Source organism: Mobula birostris, chromosome 8 (genome assembly GCF_030028105.1).
Source record: "Mobula birostris isolate sMobBir1 chromosome 8, sMobBir1.hap1, whole genome shotgun sequence".
Classification (NCBI taxonomy): domain Eukaryota; kingdom Metazoa; phylum Chordata; class Chondrichthyes; order Myliobatiformes; family Myliobatidae; genus Mobula; species Mobula birostris.
In genome coordinates this window covers 136913149-136931785 of record NC_092377.1, presented here as the reverse complement: position 1 = coordinate 136931785, position 18637 = coordinate 136913149, and the positions used below count along the sequence as shown (strand labels likewise).

At 43.8% G+C, this 18637-nt stretch overlaps 1 protein-coding gene across 2 annotated transcripts in view; it reads left to right on the top strand.

Moving 5' to 3' along the window:
• LOC140201763 (inactive carboxypeptidase-like protein X2) overlaps nt 1–18637 on the top strand; it is a 124446-nt gene that overhangs the window by 53262 nt on the left and 52547 nt on the right. The window lies entirely within an intron of this gene.

Here is an 18637-nt window from a genome sequence, read left to right as displayed (position 1 = left end):
AGTGGTTGTTGTTTCTGTCTGAGACCCTTTATCGGGACCGAAAAGGAAGGGAGAAGAAGTCAGACAGAAAAGGTGGGGGGAGAGCGTTTTGTGTGCTGCCTGACTTGCTGAGTTCCTCCTGCATTTTGTGTACCCCACCACCTTATTCTGACTACTGCCCCCTTGCTTTCCAGCCCCTGGTGAAGGGTCTGGGCCTGAAACGTCGACTGTTCATTCCCCTCCGTAGATGCTGTCTGACCTGCAGAGTCCCTCCAGTGTTTTGTGTCGGATGCTCAAGATTTCTTGCATCTACAAAATCTCCTGTGGTCAAAGACTCTCCTGACTAACCTTGTGGTTATGATGACGTATTTAGTTTATGATCTGCCTTCCCACCATGGACGTAACTCAGCAGTGATGCTGTGCAATGAATGACCGATTGTACTGCAGTTGAGGCATCCTTTGGGTTTACGGGTTGTACCAGAACATTGACGTGGTGAAGCAGTATTACACCACAGGGAGTGGCAAAAACATCACACCACAGAGTTTGCTAGTTCTTTCCACCCTACTTGTACCACTGTGGGGTGGCGCAGTAGCGAAGCGGTCAGCTCACCTCTACAGCAGGCAGCTGTAAGATCAAGGTTCGATTCCTGCCACTTTCTGTAAGGAATTTCTACCTCCTCCCTGTGGCCGGTTCCCCCCAACTTTCCAAAGACGTACGGTCAGGGTTAGTGAGTTGTGGGCATGATATGTTGGCGCTGGAAGTGTGGTACCACTTGTGGGCTGGGCAGCATGATCTTCGCAGATTTGATTTGACACAAATGTGCATTCTTTATGTTTCCAGCACGTATGACAAAGCTATCAGATAAATACTTTTTCCACTTTTTCCACTGAGGCATGGGGAGAAAAAAACCAGAGGACATGGGTTAAGGGTGAGGGGGGAAAAGTTTAAAGGGAACATTGAGGGGATGCTTCTTTGCACAGAGAGAGAGTGGTGGGAGTGTGGAATGAGCTGCCAGACGAGGTGGTAAATGTGGGTCCTTTTTTAACATTTAAGAATAAAGTGGACAGATACTCGGATGGGGGGTGTATGGAGGGATATGGTCCGTGTGCAGGTCAGTAGGACTAGACAGAAAATGGTTCGGCACAGCCAAGAAGGGCCAAAAGGCCTGTTTCGGTGCTGTAGTTTTTCTATGGTTTCTACTTACCCCATAGGAAGGGAATGAATAGCTAAAAGGACATATAAATATTACATAAATATTAATTAACCCAGTAACTGAAGACTGCAATTTATGAAATAACATATCAATGCTCCAGAGCCCAAAACACCACGTTTTGAGCTGCATGGGCTATCTAAATGAAAATATGAAGCTGGTCTGGATCAACAACACCCAGAAACGTGACAGAGGTGTGTTTTTGATTATTGGACCGAGAGAAAAGTTGGCCATGGCAGCGGTGGAAATTTCCACTCTCTTCATCATACTCCGGGAACTTTAACATTCACCCAAATACATCATCATTCTTTCAGCCTGATGCTTCATCTTCATATCAGCACCTGCACTAGCATAGCTCTCCCTTGGTACGAGGCTGTTTTAGACAGAACCCTTGGCTCAAGCCCATAGCCATTTAACTCAGACAATCAAGCTCACAAACTGGAGAGATGATAAGGTGTATAAAACAGAACTCTGGGCTGCAATCTTATTAATCTTGAGTCATTTGGCTTCCTAATGGGCCATAGCTTTTAAACTGAAATCCTACACTATGGTTGAAAATAAATATTATTATTTTGTTGCACGTACAAAGAAAGATGACTGGAATATAAAAAACAAGGGTACAGCATAATGTTGAGACTTTATAAAGCACTTTATAAATTCTTTGCCACAGGCAGCTGTGGAGGCCAAGCCTTCATGTATATTTGAGGCCGAGGTTGATAGATTCTTGATTGGTCAGGGCATGAAGGGATACGGAGACAAGGCAGGAGACTGGGGCTGAGAGGAAAATTGGATTAGCCGTGATGGAATGACGAAGCAGGCTCGATGGGCCAAATGGCCTAATTCAGCTTCTTTGTCTTATGGTCTTAGGATGGACTGTGAAGTGCTCAGGATCTGGTGCTGATTGACTCAGTTATCAACGTTAGTTTAATGTATTGGTCTTGTTACCTGAGAAAATTAGTGCAAGTCATATTACACACTGCAACAACATGGCTTTCCTAAAACAGAGACGGAGCTGAATATTAACTCTTTAATACCCACAGGTTAGTTATAAATAACTCACACCTACCCACCTCAGCTGCAGAACAGCAGAAAGGGGAACAAAACACAAAGGGCAATGTAAATTTATTGTCAAAGTATGTATATGTCACCGTGTAAAGCCTTGAGGTTCATTTTCTTACAGGCATTCACAGTAGAACAAAGAAATACAATAGGATCAATGAAAATCTACACACAAACCAGGACTGACAACTAAGGTGCAAAGGAAAACTGACTGTGCAAGTAAAAATAAGTAAATAGATGAATAAATAATATTGATAAATAAATAATAATACTGAGAACATGAGTTGTAGAGTGAGTCCATGGGTCGTGTAATTCGTTCAGAGTTGAGGTGAATGAAGTTATCAGGAATCCGATGGTTGAAGGGTAATAACTGTTCCTGAGCCTGGTGGTCTGGGACCTGATGCTCCTGTACCTCCTTCCCGATGGCAGCAGCAAGAAGAGAGCATGGCCTGAAGAGAAGATAATATGCAGCTAGATTGGTCATTTCAAAATTATACTGAGACTTGCCCTCATTTTTACATTCATCCTATGGGCTTCTCAGAGGTCCGAAATCTCGGGAACATTATTTTGATTCCTCCCAGTGTGCTTTCTCAGATCGCACCCACAGCATTTTGGAGGGGGAGGCAGAGCGGCCAGATGTCTTGGTACATATCGGTACCAGTGGTATGGGAAGGAAAAGCAATGAGGACCTGAAGAGAGAATTTGGAGAGCCAGGCAGAAAGCTAAGAAGCAGGACCTCCAGGATAGTTGTTTGTGGATTGCTACCTGTGCCACATGCCAGTGAGAGTAGAAACAGGATGATTTGGCAGGGAAGCTGGTGCAAGGGGCAGGGCTTCAGGTTTCTTGGATCATTGGGATCTCTTCTGGGGGGGGGGAATGACTTGTACAAAAGTGACCGGTTGCTCCTGAACCCGAGGGGGACCAATATTCTCGTGGACAGGTTTGTTAGAGCTGTTGGGGAGGGTTTAAACTAATTTGGCAGGAGGGTGGGAACTGGAGTGAAGGGACCCAGGATAGGACGGATGGTAAAAAAAAAGCATGCAATCAGACTGTCAGGAAAGGCAGACAGATGATAGGACAAAATTGCAGCCAGCAGGGTGAGTATCAGTGCATTATGGATGCAGAATCAAAAAGGGTAGCAAAAACAGTACTCAAAGTGTTATATCTCAATGCACCAAGTATAAGAAATAAGGTGTATGATCTTGTTGCACTATTACAGATTGTCAGGTATAATGTTGTGGCTGTCACTGAATCATGGCTGAAGGATGGTTGTAGTTGAATGTCCAAGGTTTCATGTTGTATTGGAGAGATAAGAAAACAAGCAGAGTTGGGGGCGGGAAGGTGGTGGGTAGTGGCTCTGCTGGTAAAGAATAGCATCAAATCAGTAGAAAGCTGTGACATATGATCAGAAGATGTTGTATCCTTGTGGTTTGAGTTAAGAAACTGCAAGGGTAAAAGAACCCTGGTGGCAGATATATACAGGCCTGCCAACAGTAGCTGGGTTGTGGACCACAGATTATAACAGGAAATAGAAAAGACGTGTCAAAAGGGCAACGTTATGATAGTCATGGGGGGGATTTTAACATGCAGATGGATTGGGGAAAATCAGGTTGGTAATGGATCTCAAGAGAGTGAGTTTGCTGAATGCCTACGAGATGGCTTTTTAGAGCAGTTTGTTATTGATCCTACTAGGGGATCAGCTATACTGGATTGGGTGTTATGTAATGAACTGGAGGTGATTAGGAAGCTTAAGGGAAACGAATCCTTAGGAGGCAGTGATCACAATATGATTGAGTTCAATTTGATAGGGAGAAAGTAAAGTCTGATTAGCAGTACTTCAGTGGAGTAGAGGAAATTACAGTGGTATGAGAAAGGCATTGGCCAAAGTAAATTGGAAGGGGATGCTGGCAGGGATGACAACAGAGCAGAAATGGCATGAGTTTCTAGGAAAAATGAAGAAAGTGCAGGATAGATGTATTCCAAGAATAGTCCAACCATAGCTGACAAGGGAAGTCAAAGCTAATGTTAAAAACAAAAGAGAGCACATACAACAAAGCAAAAATTAGCTGGACGATAGAGGATTGGGAAGCTTTTAAAAACCTATGGAGAGCAACTAAAAGAACCATTAGAAGAAAAAAGATGAAATATGAAAGCAAGCTAGCAAATAATATAAAAGTGGATAGTAAAAGGTTTTTCAAGTATGTAAAAAATAAAAGAGAGATGAGAGTGGATATAGGACCACTAGAAAATGAGGCAGGAGAAATAATAACGGGGGACAAAGAGGTGGCAGATGAACTAAATGAGTATTTTACATCAGTCTTCACTAGCGGTGTGCCAAATGTTCAAGGATGTGAGGGAAGAAAAGTGAGTGCAAGGGAGAAGGTGCTCAAAAAACAGAAAGACCCAAGGGTACATAAGTCACACAAACCAGAGGAACTGCACTCTAGGGTTCTGAAAGAGGTAGCGGTAGAGACTGTAGAGGCATTAGTAATGATCTTTCAAAAATCATTAGACTCGTGCATGGAGCCAGAGGGACTGGAAAATTGCAAATGTCACTCCACTCTTTAAGAAAGGAGGAAAGCAGCAGAAAGGAAATTACAGACCAGTTAGTCTGACTGTAGTGGTTGGGAAAATGTTGGAGTCAGTTGTTAAGAATGAGGTTATGGAGTACTTGGTGACACTGGACAAGATAGGAGAAATTCAGCATGGTTTCCTTAAGGGAAAATCTTTCCTGAAGAACCTATTGGAATTCTCTGAGGGGAATACAAGAAATTACAAGTATGGTAGATAAAGGGGATGCAGTGGATTTTGTATATTTGGACTTTCATACAGCATTTGATATGGCATCACGAGAAAGTTACTAACATGGTTAGAGTATTGGCTGATTGGTAGGAGGCAGCACGTGGGAAATAAAAGGATCCTTTTCTGGTTGGCTGCCAGTGACTTATGATGTTGCATAGGTGTTGGGTGTTGGGACAACTTCTTTTTATGCTGTATATCAATGATTTAGATGATGGAATAGATGTCTTTGTTGCCAAGTTTGCCGATGATACGAAGATTGATGGAGCAGCAGGTAGTGTTGAGGAAACAGGAAGGCTGCAGAAGGACTTGGATGGACTAGGAGAATGGGAAAGAAAGTGGCAAATGAAATAAAGGTTAACTTGCAGGTTGAGTCGGTGGTGAAGAAGGCAAATGCAATGTTAGCATTCTTTTCAGGAGGTTTAGAATACAAGAGCAGGGTGTGATACTGAGGCTTTATAAGGCACTGATGAGGCCTCACCTTGAGCATTGTGAACAGTTTTGGGCTCCTCATCTAAGAAAAGATGTGCTGACATTGGAGAGGGTTCAGAAGAGGTTCACAAGGATGATTTTGGGAATGAAAGGGTTACCATACGAGCAACATTTGATAGCTCTGCATCTGTACTCGCTGGAATTTAGAAGGATGGGTGGAGGGGGGGGGATCTCATTGAAACCTTTTGAATGTTGAAAGACAGAGTAGATGTGGAAAGGATGTTTCCCATGGTGGGGGAGTCTAGGACAAGAGGGCACAGCCTCAGGATAGAGGGGTGTCCATTTAAAACAAAGGTGCAGAGAAATTTCTTTAGCCAGAGGCTGCTGAATTTGTGGAATTTATTACCATGGGCAGCTGTGGAGGCTGGGTCAGGTGTGTTTAAGGCAGAGGTTGATAGGTTCTTGATTGAACACGGCATCAAAGGTTACAGGGAGAAGGCCGGGGAGTGGGGCTGAGGAGGGTCAGAAAGGATCAGCCATGATTGAATGGTGGAGAAGACTCAATAGGCTAAATGCCCTAATTCTGTCCCTATGTCTTATGGTAAACTTCTGGGCAAAAAGGAGTTGCTGTGTTTTCTCTGGACTCAGTAATCTCCATCCTACAATGGGATCTCCAAACACTCCCACTCCCCTCTCCACCACTGCTGCAGTGATCACTGTGGAAGATCCATCAAAAGCGAAAGTCTAGTGACCAGGCACTGACCTGATTCGTTAGCTCTGTTTCTCCCTCTCAGATACTGCCCGACTTGCTGAGTATTTTCAGCAGGTCAATTTATTTCAGATTTCCAGGATCTGCAGTATTTCGCTTTTGTAAAGAAGGATAGTTGCTGGGGATAAGGTAACAGGGAAGTGAAGCGGGTAAATGGAGCTGAGTTGTAAGATCAGTCTGATTCAGCTGAGTGTTAGAGCAGGTACTATATCAGAGGCCAAGTAACCTACTCTTTCTTGTCTATATTCTCCCCAGCCTTTGGATTAAATCAAACTTTATCTTATATATACAAGAATTTTACTATTTCCCCTTACAGATTTTGGGAAGGGGACTCAAGAGGAGCTGTTCAGTCTGGCCTGTTATTGATCACAGATGCTTCAATTTAATGGCAACCTCTTGCCTTTGGATTCTCTTGAAGAGGCTTTTTGGGGGAGAAAAGCACAAAATCGAGTATAAGTTAACATCATTGTACCAAAAAAGTAAACTTTTTCCATTTGGATATAAACAAGAAATTACAAGTTTGCAGATGAACCCAGGTGAATTATACTATCTTAAAGGGATTGTAATCTGTCTAAGTTAATTATTTTTAAATTAAATGTCCAACAATAATATTTATCATGTCCAAATTACACTGGCGTCAGAGGAGAGCTGTTAAGAAATAATATATTTTATCTATTTGAGTTTGCTCCACCATCCATGTACAACACTTATGTTAAACCTTTTCAGCAGAAGGAGAAAAAATCTTACCATTACCTGTCACATTGACATTTCTTATTTCTTTGCAATAGCTAGTTGTTTTCTGAGAATTTGGCAGACTTGGCAGAAAATGATCTGCCTGGTGCACTTTATTCGAGATTGCCAGGACGTAGCTTTGATTGTTTGGGGAGCTGGAGCTCAGGTGTATTCAGATGATTTTTGAGATCTTCCTTCCAGACAATGCGCCTCAGCGGCCATGTGCTTGATAACCGTAACCGCCCCCAGAGCAGACAACTCGAAAAGAAGAGCGCCGAGTCTCACTGAGACCCACAACATGCTTCACACAACAGATAAGTGAAGCTTCCAACCCTGTCGGAGAAATCAGAGCAACAAGGAACAACTGTGGCCAATTATCACTGGAAAACTTCAGGGAAGAGTTGAAATCTGTCACTTGATGTGTACGGATTAAAGCTTGGAACGTGATGGTGGGAAGTGGGAATCCTGATAGTATCATCTGTAACAATCTGTTTTCGTGGTTAATTACTCTCTACTGAAAACTACCAAAATACTTTTTCAAAAAGAGGAAGTTCAGCCAACGGTTTCGATGGCTTGGGTTCTGGACGTCATATCTCATTCTCCACTCCCTCAAGGTATTACAAATCTCAGATGTGGTTGTCAAAGTCAAATTCAAGGTGAATTTCTTGTCCTGTTTGTACACCAGTACGCGTATGCAAAGATGCAGTGAAAACTTTGCGGCAGCACACAGCGTTTACAAGAAAACCATTCATTAAACACAAATTTTTACAAGACAACACCATTAGAATATAACCAGTCTGAACCGGCTGGTGGCGCAATGACATTGGCGCCAGACCCGGGAGCAGAGATTCCCGGGTTCGAAACCAGTCGGGTCCGCTCCCGAGTACGCTTTCCATCTGTGCCGGGTTGAGTGCCGAGATCACAACTCGACCTCGTAAAAAATGAAGGGAAAAATACTGCGAAAATGTCTGTGTGAGGAGTGGCCCGCCACACAGTCTCTCTCTCTTGCTCCGCGCCTTGTAAAAAGCCATGAAAGAGACATCGTTACGGACGCACGCAGATGCGCATGGACGCATACGAACAGACTCGCACACACGCAGGCACACGCAAAAAAAAGAATATAACAAGTCCATTTCAGTGCAAAGTGGTGGAAGTAAGCGTGTTTTAGTGCTGCTAAGCAGTCATGATTAGGGTTTTGCCAGTTGGTTCAAGAACCAAACGGTTGAAGGGTAGTAATGGTTCTTGAACCCCATGCAGTATTCACCACGCTGTGCGGACACTTTCCACGCAGACGGCAGCACGGTAGCGTTGTGGTTAGCATAACACCAAGACAGTGCCAGCGCTCCTGATTCAATTCCCACCGCTTTCAGTAAGGAGTTTGTATGCTGTCACTGTGGCCACACTGGCTTCTTCCTGCATCCCAAAGATACATGTGGTTGTGGATTAATAGGTCACCTGGGTGCAATTGGGTGGCAGGGAGTCGTTGGGCTGGAAGGGTCCATTGCCATGCTGCATCTCTAGATTAAAATTATTTCCATATCATTGTGAAATTTGGAGCTTGTGTATGTACGTGCACTAACGTAGAGGTCCTGAAACTTTCACACGGTCAGTTACGTCTGTTGTTCCAACGTTACAGCCAACTGTTTGCCCTTAGCCTGGCGAGGAATTGAGGGAAGGGAAAGAGGTAATTTTTGGACCGTTTACTTACTTGATGCGACTGCCTCTGTCTGTGCCAACCTGCAGCTGAATTGGACTGGAAGTTGCATTGGTGGGTCTGGGGGTCACATACGGGCCTGACTGGCTAACAGAAAGTGAGATTTCCTTCCCTGAAGAACATTAATGAACCAGATGGGCTCCTTTTGGAGATGTTTCTGTATAAGTACCGACCCCACCTTCTTAACTGAATATTTTTTAATTACAAGGGGTGATTGGTAAGTTTGTGGCCTAAGGTAAACTGAGTCAATTTTAGAAAACCTAGCACATTTGTTTTTCCTACATTTACACACTTAGTCCAGCGGTCGTGGAGGGGACTATGTTGAAAAATAAATGTGCTAGGTTTTCTAAAATTGACTCCATCTATTTCAGGCCACAAACTTATCAATCACCCCTCGTACTTGAGCTACCATGGTCGGATTTGAACTCACAGCTCAGCAACAATAGTCCAGAATTCTGGTTGCTACACCCATTCTTCTGAATTCAAAAGAACATGCGTAGAGCATAGAAGAGCTCAGTACAGGCCCTTCAGCCCACATTGTTGTGCTGAACTTCTAAGCTGCTGTAAGAGCAATCTAACCTTTCCCTCCTACATAGCCCTCTATTTTTCCATCATTCATGTGCTTATCTAAAAGATTATTAAATGCCCCTAATGTATCTGCCTCCACCACTACCCCTGGCAGGGCATTCCAGACACTCACCACTCTATGAGTAAAAAACTTACCTCTGACATCCCCCTATACTTCCTTCCAATCATCTTAAAATTATACCCCCTTGTATTAGCCATTTCGGCCCTGGGTAAAAGTCTCTGGCTATCCAGTCGATCTATGCCTCTTATCATCTGTACACCTCTATCAAGTCATCTCTCATCCTCCTTTGCTCCAAAGAGAAAAGCCCAAGCTCTCTCAACCTATCTTCATAAGGCATGCCCTCTAGTCCAGGCTTCTCCCTGTTAAATCTCCTTTACACCTTCTATAAAGCTTCCACATCCTTCCTATAATGAGGCGACCAGAACTGAACACAATACCCCAAGTATGGTCTAACCAGGGTTTATAGAGCTGCACCTTTACTGGGCGGTTACATTTATAGTAAGTAGCTTTCATTCAGTAACTCAGTGGGGTTTTTTTTGTTGATTTCTTGTACTCGTATTTATTTATTTTAGCTTGTCAAAATTGTAAAAACTAGGTTTCAATTTTAATCGTTTCAGTATGTTTCTGAATATTTGCAAAAATTAAAGCCCTCTGCTAGCTTGACAAGCCAAATGCTGCTTCACCAGCTGCCAATGCATTTCTCTATGATTTTGAACGGCAAGACCGTATGCTGAATCTCTCACAGGGCTTATCAAGGACATTTCAGCCACCTGAGCATACAGGCAGTTGTTTGGGTTGTTGCTGTTTCAATATCTCAGCAGAAGAATCTGCCAAGTAAAGGTGAAAACTATAGAATTATAGACAAGAGTAGTTTTGTAGATGCTGGAAATCCGAGCAACACACACAAAGTGCCGGAGGAACTCAGCGGATCAGGCAGCATCGAAACGTCGACTGTACTTTTTTTCCGCAGATGCTGCCTGGCCTGCTGAGTTCCTCCAGCATTTAGTGTGTGTTGCTGCAGTTATAAACCCTTTCCCGTGAAATTGCTGTTGAGTGGTGAGTAGAGCAGCCTGTTTGTACAGTTTATAATACACCATGTTTGCATTCTCTCAAGGCTTTAATGTTTACGATTTCCTCTGCCAGCTTTCGTTCATGGGCACTGCGGTGATATTACCCACTCACAAAGTCAACGTTTATTCAGAGTTTAGAAGCCGTTGTGCTGTTGCTGGCTTTAAAACACCCCCTCTCAGTGATCACCCACCCCCATGCACCCCACCTCCACGTCAATCTCAGGTCAGAACTAAAATAATATAATACTGATGTACCAACAAGAAGTATCTGAATGTATTACTGTGGATTTTAACTCTCATGGTTCCACAGACCAATACTAGGCAGAAAACCATACTTATTACAGCCCAAAGGAGGCCACTTGCCCAATAGATGCTGGCTGCCACTGAGATATCTCAGCTACTCCGATGACCCTCTTTTTGTTCCCCTGTACCCATCCAATCCAGATGAAGGATCTCAACCTGAAATGTTGACAGTCCATTTGCCTCCGTAGATGCCGCCTGATCCGTTGAGTTCCTCCACCCTTTTCGGTCACCGCTCCAAATTTCAGAATCAGAATCAGGTTTAATATCACCAGCATCTGAAATGAAATTTGCTAACTTAGTGGCAGCAGTACAATGCAATACATGAGAAATATAGAAAAAAACTGAATTACAGTAAGTATATATATTTTAGATTAGATTATGAGGACACTCAGTTCTTGTTTATTGTCATTTAGAAATGCATGCATTAAGAAATGAAACAATGTTCCTCCAGAGTGATATCACAAAAAAAAACCGGACAAACCAAAGACTAACACTGACAAGACCACATAATTATAACATATAGTTACAGCAGTGCAAAGCAATACCATAATCGTTCACAGCTGTCGTTACTGCGCGGTCGGGTATCTTCTGGAGAGAAGGCCTCAAAATCCCCAGCTTTGCCTGCTGTTGGCGACCGAGATTGAGGTCAAATCGTTTGGACAGAGATGGCGCTCAGTACTCGGTGTTGGAGGGCTGATACGGAGGCTCGAAGTTTTCGGATAACTCAGAGACGGATTGTGGTCGAGTATGGCAGGGAGAGTTTTTCTTCCTTCTCCCGTCTGCATGAGGTGTGGGATATTTGAGAGACTTTGAACTTTTTACTGTGCTCATGGACTTCTTCATCAAGTTATGATATTGTTGCACTGTTGTAACTATATGTTATAATTATGTGGTTTTGTCAGTTTTTTCAGTGTTGGTCTGTCTTGTGTTTTGTGATATCACACCGGAGGAAATATTGTATCATTTCTTAATGCATGCATTACTAAATGACAATAAAAGAGGACTGCGTGTCTTCATAATCTACTCCAATTTGATAAAGAGCCGACCATGGGCACGGTAAAAAAAAGTCTCGAATTTCCGATCAACTCCTAAAGAGATTGGACAGGCTAGATGCAGGAAGATTGTTTCCGATGTTGGGGAAGTCCAGAATGAGGGGTCACAGTCTGAGGATAAACGAGAAGCCTTTTAGGACCGAGATTAGGAAAAACTTCTTCACACAGAGAGTGGTGAATCTGTGGAATTCTCTGCCACAGGAAACAGTTGAGGCCAGTTCATTGGCTATATTTAAGAGGGAGTTAGATATGGCCCTTGTGGCTAGAGGGATCAGGGGGTATGGAGGAAAGGCTGGTGCAGGGTTCTGAGTTGGATGATCAGCCATGATCATACTGAATGGCGGTGCAGGCTCGAAGGGCCGAATGGCCTACTCCTGCACCTATTTTCTATGTTTCTGTGACTCCTGATAGTCCCAATAGCAGGCGGCAAAAGGAGAAACTCTCCCTGCTATAAACCTCCAGGCACCAACAACTGCTGATGCATTGGAAGCACCCGACCACAGCCGACTCTGAGTCTGTCCGAAAACTTTGAGCCTCCGATCAGCCCTCCGACACCAAGCACTGAGCACCATCTCTGCCGAGCACTTCAACCCCACCCCGGCCGCTGAGCAACAAGCAAAGCCGAGGACTCGGGGCCTTCTCCGGAGATCCTGGATCACACAGTAGCAGGGGCCGTGAAGAAGGCATTTCAGAAGTTTCTCCAGATGTTCCTCCGTGCTCTCACGTCTGTCTCCATTAAATCAGGATTGTGCTCGGCACCCTACTTGACAGATAACAGATATCATTTCACCAGAGTGGCTGCTGCGCGCTGCGTTATGCCACCATCTTCTCCTCTTAACTTAATTATTTAATAGTTAAATTTAAAATAGTGTTCACGGGTTCGAAGTTCATCTAGGGATCGGATGGCAGAGGGGAAGAAGCTGTTCCTGAGTGGCTGAGTGTGCACCTTCAGGCCCCTGTGCCTCCTCCCTGATGGTAGCAATGAGAAGAGGGCATGCCCTGGGCGATGGGGGCCCTTAATAATGGGCACCACCTTTCTGAGGCACTGCTCCTTGAAGATGTCTTAGATACTACAGTGGCTAGTACCCAAGATGGAGTGGACTAATTTTACAATTTTCTGTAGCCTCTTTTGATCCTTGCAGTAACTACCCCCCATACCAGAGAGTGATGCAACCAGTAAGAATGCTCTCCAGCATCAGTAGTCTCTTGCGTATCCATTTTATACTCTCTGATACAAGCACATCAACTCCCCTTTGAGTATTTTGCCATGTACCTACATTAAGAAGTAAATTTTAGTGAACAATCAGTACACCCTTGGGATGGAGGAAACCAGAGCACCAAGTGGAAATCCATGCAGTCACAAGGAGAGCATGTTAATTCTACACAGACGACACGCAAGCTCGGAATCAGACCAGTGCTGCTGGAGATGTCAGGCAACTGCATTAGCTGGCACGCCAATGTACTGGCTATATTGTACCAGACAGCCATTCTGTGCGTCAGGTAGTTCCTGGATATTGACTCAAGGTAGTAGCAATTGAAAGAGGAAAGTTTAACCAAATATTTCACAAGCATTCTGGAGGGACTTCAAAAACATAAATACAATTATATCATTCAATCACGAAGCTGAAAATCTGTTAGAATTAGACGCTGCTGTGAATTACAGCTATGCAGCATTAATCATCTCAAGGCTTTAAATATTTATGTGGTCGTACATTATTCTGCATTTACATAACTTGCTCTGTTTCTCTACAAGCAAGCCGTATTACAAGTATGGCTACATGCGTACTCCTGACCAACTTAAATTATCTTGAAATTTAAAATGAAACAACGACCTTTCTTTGTGCAACCTGTTTACCTAATGAATGTGATCTGAATTTGTCAGTTGTAAAAATACCACACAGTCAACAAATGTACTTTTATGGTTAGTGTAGCTCTATTACATGCCAATGATCTGGGTTCAATTCTTCTGCTGTGTGTAACACTATTACACTGCCAGTTCAGTCCCAGTGCTCTCTGTAATGCTGTTACAGTGTTGGTGGGCTGGGTTCATTTCTACCACTGTCTGTAATGCTATTACAGTGCTGGTGGGCTGGGTTCATTTCTACCACTGTGGGTAATGCTGTTACAGTGCTGGTGGTCTGAGTTCATTTCCACCACTGTCTGTAATGCTGTTACAGTGCTGGTGGTCTGGGTTCATTTCCACCACTGTCTGTAATGCTGTTACAGTGCTGGTGGTCTGGGGTCATTTCTACCACTGTCTGTAATGCTGTTACAGTGCTGGTGGGCTGGGTTCATTTCTACCACAGTCTGTAATGCTGTTACAGTGCTGATGGTCTGGGTTCATTTCCACCACTGTCTGTAATGCTGTTACAGTGCTGGTGGTCTGGGTTCATTTCCACCACTGTCTGTAATGCTGTTACAGTGCTGGTGGTCTGTATTCAGTTCCACTGCTGTCTGTAATGCTGTTACAGTGCTGGTGGTCTGGGTTCATTTCCTCCACTGTCTGTAATACTGTTACAGTGCTGGTGGTCTGGGTTCAATTCCACCCCTGTCTGTAATGCTGTTGCAGTGCTGGTGGTCTGGGTTCATTTCTACCACTGTCTGTAATGCTGTTACAGTGCTGGTGGGCTGGGTTCGATTCATCCACTGTCTGTAATGCTGTTACAGTGCTGGTGGCCTGGGTTCAGTTCCACTGCTGGCTGTAATACTCTTACAGTACTAGTGGTCTGGGTTCAGTTCCACTGCTCTCTGTAACGCTGTCACAGTGCTGGTGGTCTGGGTTCATTTCCACCACTGTCTGTAATGCTGTTACAGTGCTGGTGGTCTGGGTTCATTTCTACCACTGTCTGTAATACTGTTACAGTGCTGGTGGTCTGGATTCAATTCCGCTGCTGGCTGTAATGCTGTTACAGTGCTGGTGGTCTGGGTTTAATTCCACTGCTGGCTGTAATGGTGTTACAGTGCTGGTGGTCTGAGTTCATTTCCGCCACTGTCTGTAATGCTGTTACAGTGCTGGTGGTCTGGGTTCTTTTCCACCACTGTCTGTAATGCTGTTACAGTGCTTGTGGTCTGGGTTCATTTCTACCACTGTCTGTAATACTATTACAGTGCTGGTGGTCTGGGTTCATTTCTACCACTGTCTGTAATACTGTTACAGTGCTGGTGGTCTGGATTCAATTCCGCTGCTGGCTGTAATGCTGTTACAGTGCTGGTGGTCTGGGTTTAATTCCACTGCTGGCTGTAATGCTGTTACAGTTCAGCTGATCTAGGTTCATTTCCACTGCTGGCTGTAATGGTGTTACAGTGCTGGTGGTCTGGGTTCATTTCCACCACTGTCTGTAATGCTGTTACAGTGCTGGTGGTCTGGGTTCTTTTCCACCACTGTCTGTAATGCTGTTACAGTGCTTGTGGTCTGGATTCATTTCTACCACTGTCTGTAATACTGTTACAGTGCTGGTGGTCTGGGTTCATTTCTACCACTGTCTGTAATACTGTTACAGTGCTGGTGGTCTGGATTCAATTCCACTGCTGGCTGTAATGCTGTTAAAGTGCTGGTGGTCTGGGTTCAGTTCCACTGCTGGCTGTGAGGATGTTCTCCCAGGTTCCGCCCACGTTCCAAAAACATACGGGTTAGTAGGTTAATGAGTCACACGGGTATAACTGCGCAGAGTGGACAGGAAGGGCCTGTTACCACACTGTATCTCTAAACAAGAAAAAAACTGTTCTGTCTGATATCAATACTAGAACTCTGAGAATCAGAATTTGCTGTAATTGGTCTCAATAAGGGACATTGTACCAAAAACAGCAAAGACAATGCAATGCAGTAAAATTCTGTCCAAGGATATATGTGACCATTGAGGCTACATTGGATCAGGTTTATGATCACTAACATATGTCACGAAACTTGTTCTTTTGCAGAGACAGTACAGTGCATAACATAAAACCTGGTATAAGTTACAAATATATATATAATATTGAAGAGGAATAGTGTTCCTCAGAAGCTGGTTCTGAATTGTTGAGTCTGGGTCTTCAGGCTCCTGTATTTCTCCCAAGTGGTAGTAATGAGGAGAGAGCATTTCCCGGATGGTGATTGTCCTTAATGATGGATGACACCTTCTTGGAGAGGATGGTTGTACCTGTGATCAAGCAAAAGACAATGGCACCAGAGAAGGGCGATTTTTATGGGTGCAGTTCTGTGGGTATTCCTAAGGAACAGCTCGTCGGTTGTTGCAAATGAGAGAATCAAATACCCTCGATTACAACTACAGCAGGTCAAATCTGCAGCCACAGACATTACCTCCCATCTAGTGAATGACTTCACAGGTCTCTGAATTTGCTGCTAAAGAGTCAACGAAGACCATACTTGGAAAGTCACTAAGCCGTCTAGATAACAATGAGATGCTTTTCACCCACTGTAAAGCTGCTTCAGTTCGCTGTTAACCAAGCTCTAACGTCCTTGAGTGGAGTGATACATCAGTAATAGTACGTCACTATCGTGCATGCTTTTTCCTTGCAGCAATTCAGCATTGTACTGCTAGACATTCTCTTGAATAGCAGCACAGGGCTCTGCTGCTACAGTTTTTGCCCCCGCAAGGCAGAACTGGTTCCCTGTCTGTAGATACTACTTCATGTAGCAGTTCATTGCTCCACTGCCACAGTTTTGGTGCTAAGTTACTCTTGGGCTCAATCACCAAGGTTGTCTCCAGTTTCCTGTGTTACGTACCCTGTAACTGGGTTGCCAAACCAGCAGAAATGGATCACTCAGTTGGAGTCTGGATTACTAGAACTAAGAAAGTTTTATTAAAGAAACAAATAACACAGTACTCTAATCAAAAGGATAATAAATGCAACAGTTCAGCAATGATAAACACACATGTACACAGAATTAAGATAACAGGATCAATCAAGCTCTATCATTGTCGAGGGGTAAATGACCAGTTTCAAAGTGACGCAAAGTTCAGTTCAATTTAGTTCAGTTCAGTTCGCAGACAGTGGGGGGAAGGAGAGAGAGAGCAAAACGAATGAATATTCAAAATGGCTTCCACACACAGACCTTCGCAGTCAGCTTTCGGGCGAGCCCTTTGTGATGTCATCTGAGGTCACCGACCGTGACCCCTCCGTTTCCAGATGCAATCGTTTCTCTGCAGTGAACCCGGCACCTTGGCAAGGGTGGACACACACCAGGTTCCCGCCGATCGTGCCTTTCCACCCTGTGCGTCTATGGCCTGGTCCCGCAACCGGCCTTCCAAAACTTCCCACCGACTTGTGAGAGACGCACCGCTTCCAGGGTCTCGTTACCTCGGGTGTCGTGTGTGTCTTGCCTTAGCAAACCTGTCCCTTTTTATCCCCCTGCTGGGGTATCGCCTGTCCATCACTTCAAACAGTTCAGGGTTCAAAGGGGGAGCCGCTCCAGACAGCTCTCTCTCTCCCGTCCCTTCATTACACATCTCCAAATGCTGCTCCATTGTTTTCCTTATCTCTCTCTCTCCTGAAGACAGGTGGCAGACCAACTGCTAATCTCACTGGTGCCAGCACAGGACAGCTACATCTTAATCTATGTGTATTCTTGTCACACCTGTTTTTAACCTTCCATGATTTTTTCCAGTGGTTGATTGACCAACAAGCTTGCATTTGTAATGACTTTGTTAGTACCACATCTGACTGGCAGATGTGGAGTCCTGGAGGCTGCAATGATTCAGTAAAGAAAGAATTTGTTGATTACTGATGAGCTAGACTCAGCATGAGTAAACAGTGTTTTAAAATTATTCATTCACAGATATTTCTTAACTCAAATGAGCACATTGAGGTATATTAAACCTTTTCCCCATTGACCTTACTCATATTAATTTTTGACCTGAATGAGTTATTCAGGAGTTATTCATCTGCAGGCATTGCAGCAATTAACTGCTATACGCAGTGTCTCTGTGAGTCACTCTCGGATCACTGGAAGTTAATGAATATCTGCAGCATTGTTGGCACGATGTGTTTTTTTCTCTCTGTCTCTTTCTCTGCACAGTGGTAGTCGTTTTTGGTCTTTTTTTTAAATTGGGTTATTCAAGTTTCTTGCTTTGTGGCTGCCTGCAAGCAGACAAATCTCAAGGCGCATAATTTATAAATTCTTTGATAATAAATGTCCCTTGAATCTTGAATTTTAATAGTTATTTTCCTTGTTTATATATTTAGACCAGGGATAGGCAACCTACGGCCCGCAAGCAAATATTGGGATACTATGCTTATCTGGCCCGCGAGCAATTTTTCCTTATTCTGAGTGTTTCACGCGACCACACTGATGGGCATGCGTGGTGTCTTGTTACACTGGCCCCAAGTTCCGTTTTGTTCCAAACCAAACACTGGTATATACGAATGACGGGGAGGCAGACTACTTTATTAATATGTATTAGATACCTTCCGTGCACATGCAGGTTTTCAGGTGGGATCGTTCAAATTTGTAAACAGAAACGGAGTCACTATGTTTTAACAAGAACTCCATGCTAAATATCCAGATATTTACATGTGCTACGATACTTGTTGAATAACTTGCGTTTCGAAATAAAATCGAAGAAAAAAATTCCAATGGCAATGAATGCAAAACGCAGGCACTGAGTGCCGAAATTTCCAACACACTTGGACACTAGATTACTTCTTCATCGAGCAAGCTGGGGACCAGTTTCTCTCATTAGCCTAGAAAACGTTGCCGTGAAGAAGGTGGCAAATATCAGGCAACATTAAGAGACCCACCATAGTGGAAATTTTAACAAGTTTACTGAGCAAGCAAGGAAAGATGAAGTTGAGCGAATGAAGGCTAGTTTTGGAAAACAAACGTTATTTTTTGCCAAGTAAAGCAGTGAAAATCAAGGAAATGCCCCTGCCAGCCATGAAGTCTCAAAACATATTGTCTTAAAAAGTGGACACTGCATCAGAAATTTTT